This window comes from Choloepus didactylus, chromosome 3, assembly GCF_015220235.1.
Source record: "Choloepus didactylus isolate mChoDid1 chromosome 3, mChoDid1.pri, whole genome shotgun sequence".
Classification (NCBI taxonomy): Eukaryota; Metazoa; Chordata; class Mammalia; order Pilosa; family Megalonychidae; genus Choloepus; species Choloepus didactylus.
The window spans coordinates 198870388-198875926 of record NC_051309.1 but is presented as its reverse complement, the minus strand read 5'-3'; the positions used below and the strand labels follow the sequence as shown (position 1 = coordinate 198875926).

Below are 5539 nucleotides of genomic sequence, written 5' to 3'. Positions count from 1 at the left end.
ACCACTCAATGAATTAGCATGTGGCCATTAAACATGATGTTGGAAAAGTATATTTCAGTGTATTTAGTATGCATTTAGTGCTGCATTAGGATTATCTAGAGAGGCTTTCTTTATAAAAGGAATAATTATGCAAGTGAGCAGTGAAGGGAACCACAAGGGAAAGTGCAGGAACCCCGGGCAAGCAGCTGCAGGGCTGTTACCACTCCATCTGCTCAAAGGGGCACAGTGGGGGAGAGGTGGCCCAACAGGTAACCAGAGAGCTGTGTGTAGGCGGCCGCCTTGAAAGGAGCAGCAGCCACTAGTCAACAAAGCCGCCCCAAGGGACCTTGCACAGCAGAGGCTGGGAGAATAAACTGTCCTCCCTCCTTCCCATCTCTGGCCTAGGCTCCTATTGGCTGAACTAACAACAAAGGTCATGGCCCCCCCATGGAGTTCATACAGCTCAGAGGGCAAGAGGAAAAGGGTGGAGAAGATTGGAAAGTGGCCTGGAGGGGCAGGTAGGTACCCGGCACCACCATGGAAAGATGTTTGTGACTCGCACATAGGTATAGGATGAATAGAGCAGGTAAAAACAGTAAGGATAACTTTACCCTTTTTTGTAAGAAAGCTATATATGTGGGTATCTAGATATAGAAAAATAACTGCAAAAGCATACACAGAAATGTTAAGAATGGCTCTTTGTGATAGAATTACAAACGGTTTTTCTTTGCTTTTGTTTATAGCTTCTACATTTAAAAAAGATGTCATTGTATTACTTTTTTATTTCATTAGAGAAGTTGGGAGTTTACAAAAACAATCATGAATAAAATACAGGCTTCCTGTACACCACTCCACCACCAACACCTTGAACTGGTGTGGAACAATTGCACTATTAATGATACCACTTTTAAAAATAAACCATATTTTTTTGGGGGGTGGGGGGTGTACAGTGACTTTATTGGTGGTCCGTGACAAGTAGGGCTCTCTGAGCAACTCCTCTTCTTCAGGGGTCTGGGATGGAAGCTATGGAGGAAGGGAAATACTCAGTGTCAGGGGACCGAGCTGGGGCAAGGACTCCCCAGCAGCTGACAGCCTCTCTCTTCCTCGCCTGCTGTCGCTGGGGCTGTGGTGGTCCAGGGGCTCTTCCCCCTTGGAGACCATGTAGACCCTAAGGGCCACCACCCTGCTGCTGTAGCCAAATTCATTGTCATACCAGGAAATGAGCTTGACGAAGTGGCCATTGAGGGCAATGCCAGCCCCAGCATCAAAAGTGGAAGAGTGGGTGTTGCTGAGAAAGTCGCAGGAGACAACCTGGTCCTCAGTGTAGCCCAGGATGCCCGTTAGGGGGCCCTCTGATGCCAGCTTCACCACCTTCTTGATGTCATCGTATTTGGCCACTTTCTTCAATCAGTAGGTCAGATCCTCGACGGACACATTGGGGAGGGGGGTGACGTGGAAGGCCAGGCCCACAAGCTTCCCGTTCAGCTCCAGGGTGACCCTGCCCACTGCCTTGGCAGTGCTGGTAGATGCAGGGATGATGCTCTAGGCAGACCCACGGCAGTCAGGCCACATTTAACCAGAGAGCCTATCCACAGTATTCTGGGTGGCACTGATGGTGTGGATGGTGGTCATGAGTCCCTACACGATGCCAAAATTGTCATGGGTGACCTTGGCTATGGGCCAGGCAGTTGGTGGTGCAGCAAGCATTGCTGATGATCTTGAGGGAGTTGTCACACTTCCCATGGTTCACGGCCATCATGACATGGGGGCATCAGCCGAAGGGGCAGGGATGACGTCTCTTTTGGCACCACCCTTCAACTGAGCCCCAGCCTTCTCCGGGGTCATGAAGACACCAGTGGACTCCACAACACATTCAGCACCAGCATCACCACCATTTGATGTTGGTGGGACCTCGCTCCTGGAAGATAATAATGGGATTCCCATTGATGACAAGCTTCCCATTCTCAGCCTTGATGATGCCTTTGAGCTTGCCATGGGTGGAATCACACTGAAACATGTAGACCATGTAGTTGAAGTCAATGAAGGGGTCACTGATGGCAACAACCTGCACTTTGCCAGAGTTTGCAGCAGCCCTAATGACCAGTTGCCTAATATAGCCAAATTTGTTTATTCCAACCTTCACCATCGTGTCTCAGGGATGTGGTTGGTACTGCACAAAAAGATGTGACTGTCTGTTGAGCAGGGAGGAGCAGAGAGCCCATATTATTTTTTTTAACAGTAGTTACTTTTCTTACAATTGATGGAATATTATTCATCTATCTATTGTCCATTATTGAATTAGGTATTTATCCCCCCAAATACCACCCTATTATTACCACCTTGTATTAGTATCGTACGTTTCTTATAATTCATGGAAGAACATGTTTATGGTTGCACATCAACTACAACCCATCGTCCACAATAGGGCTCACAGTGTTGAACAATCTTACTTTATCTTTTAATTTTTATTCCCATAATATATGCATCCTAAAGTTTCCTCTTTTAACCACATTCAACTATACTGTTCAGTGCTGTTGATTATACTCACAATAACGTGCTACCATCACCACCATCCATTTCCAAACATTTACCATCAGCCTAAACAGAAATTCTGTACAAATTATACCAACTCCCCATTCTCCAACCCCAATCTATCTCTTGGTAACTTATATTCTATATTCTAACTCTTTGAGTTTCTTCTTATAGTTAGTTTATAACTGTGAAATCATAAACTATTTGTCTTTTTTTTTTTTGTCTGGCTTATTCCACTCAGCATAATGTCCTCAAGGTTCATCCAAGTTGTTGCATGCATTAGGACTTCATTCCTTTTTATAGCTGAATAATATTACATTGTATGTATATACCACATTTTGTCTATCCATTCATCAGATGATGGACACCTGGGTTGCTTCCATCTTTTGTCAATTGTGAATAATGCCACTAAGAACATCGGTGTGCAAATATCTGAGTCCCTGCTTTCAGTTCTTCTGGGTATACCTAACAGTGGGATTGGCAAATTATATGGTATTCTATACTTAGCTTCCTGAGGGAACTTCCAAACTGTCCCCCACATTGGCTGCAACATTTCCATTCCCATCAGCAGTAAATGAGTGTTCCTGTGTCTCCACATCCTCTCCAACATTTGCAGTTTTCTGTTTTTTTTAATTGTGGCTATTCTAACGGGTGTGAAATGATATCTCATTGCGGTTTTGATTTGCATTTCTCTAATTGCTAGTGACATTAAGCATTTTTTTCATGCACTTTTTAGCCTCTTGTGTTTCCTCTTTGGAGAAATGTCTATTCAAATATTTTGCCCATTTTCTAATTGGGTTTTTTGTCTTTTTATTGTTGAGTTGTAGGAATTCTTTACATATTTTGGGATATTAAACCATTATCAGATATGAAGTTTCTAAATATTTCCTCCCATTGGTAGGCTGCCTTTTCACTTTCTTGACAAAGTCCTTTGATCCACAAGTTTTTAATTTTGAGGAAGTTCCATCTATCTATTTTTTTTTTTTTTCATTGCTTGTGCTTTGGATGTAAAGTCTAAGAAACCATTACCTAACGCAAGATCTTGCAGATGCTTCCCTATGTTTTCTTCTAGGAGTTTTACAGTCCTGATGTATTTTTTCCATCCTTTCAACTTTCAACCTACTTGTGTGTCTGAGTCTAAGGTGAGTCTCTTGTAAATAGCATATAGTTAGGTCATACTTTTTTAATTCATTCTGCAGGTCATACTTTTTTATTCATTCTGCCAATCTGTATCTTTTGATCGGGAAGTTTAATCCATTAATATTTAATGTTATTACTGTAAAGGCAGTACTTACTTCAGCCATTTTATTCTTAGATTTTTATATGTCATATCTTTTTGTCTCTCTTTTCACCCTTTTAGTTACCTTTACTGATAATCTTCATTTCTCCACACTACTCCAGGCTATTCTCTCCTGTCTTTTCCTTGCAGCTTTTAGAATTCCCTTCGGTATTTCTGGTAGGGCAAGTCTCATATTGATGCATACTCTCAGTTTCTGTTTATCTACGAAAATTTTAAAGTCTCCCTCAGTTTTGAAGGGCAGTTTTGCTGGATAAATAACTTGGGGCTGGCATTTTTCTCTTTAAGTACCTTAGATATATCATACCACTGCCTTCTCACCTCCATGGTTTCTGATGAGAAATCTGTACTTAGTCTTATTGCGGATCCCTTGTATGTGATAAATTGCTTTTCTCTTGCTGCTTTCAGAATTCCCTCTTTATCTATGGCATCTGACATTGTGATTAGCGTGTGTCTCAGAGTAGGTCTGTTAGGATGTATTCTGTTTGGAGTATGTTGCACTTCTTGGACATGTGTATTTATGTCTTTCACTAAAGTTTGGAAATTTTCAGCCATTATTTCCTCAAATATTCTTTCTGCCCCCTTTCCCTTCTCTTCTAAGGACACCAATGATATGTATATTTTTGCCTTTGTGTTGTCATTAAAATCCCTGAGACACTACTCAATTTTTCTCATTCTTTTATCTATCTGTTCTTCTGTCTATAAGATTTCAATTGTCCTGTCTTCTATTTCACTGATTCTTTCTTCTGACTGTTCAATTCTGTTGTTGTATGCCTCAGGTGTATTTTTAATCTCTTCTATCATGCCTTTCATCCACATAAATTCTGGTATGTTTCTTTTTATATTTTCAAATTATTCTTTATGCTCACACATTGTCTTCTTGGGATCCTTTATCTCTTTCACCAGATTTTCCTTCATCTCCTTGAATTGATTTATGATATTTGTTTGAACATTTTTGAGTAGTTGTTCCAAATTCTGTGTCTCCTCTGAAGTTCTAATTTGTTCCTTTGACTGGGCCATATCTTCCTGTTTCCTAGTGTGGCTTGGAATTTTTTGCCAATGTCTAGGCATCTGATCATCTTGACGAATTTACTCTGAAGGCCAACTGTCAGCATTTGTGAACCAAAACAGGGTCAGAGGCCCATGAACAGGGCACAGATTGGCTCTAATGTGCCCTGGGGAGGGGATCAGAAAGGACCCCAAAAGCCTCTTTGATGGCTCCCTGATGCTGTGTTTCCCTGGCCTGCCCAGCAGATGCCACCTTCCAGCAAACTGTTCCCCACAGCCCCAAGGAGGCTCTGTGTATTTAAATCTCCACCACCTCTGCCCTGTCAGGGGTGGGGTTAAAACAGTAGCTCAGAGCTGGGACCCAGGGATCCAAATTTGCTAGTCAAAAGCCATGATCAGTGCTTAGCTGTGTCCACCCCTATTCTTTGGGAAGAGGATTTTTATGCCCCTTTCTTACAGCTGCAGCCAGCCAGGGAGTAGACCCCAAGGCAGCCTGCTGAACAAGTGGGGGATGGGCACCTGCATGCGAGCACACGCGCACACACACCACCCAATGCAGAGAGAGCTACTTGCTGTCTTTTGTTTTCATTTATTTATTTATTTATCATTCACTGTTCTTTACTGTAGTTTGTTAGCCTCTTCCTCCTGCCCAGCCCTGGGTTTTTTAGTGTTCTTCTAGCCTTTGGAGCTCCAGAAGAGTTGTTTCGGAGGGTTTTTGCCTAT

At 42.4% G+C, this 5539-nt stretch overlaps 1 pseudogene; it reads right to left on the bottom strand.

Moving 5' to 3' along the window:
• Positions 1–981: 981 nt before the first annotated feature.
• LOC119528935 lies at positions 982–2125 on the bottom strand (annotated as a pseudogene).
• Positions 2126–5539: the final 3414 nt, after the last annotated feature.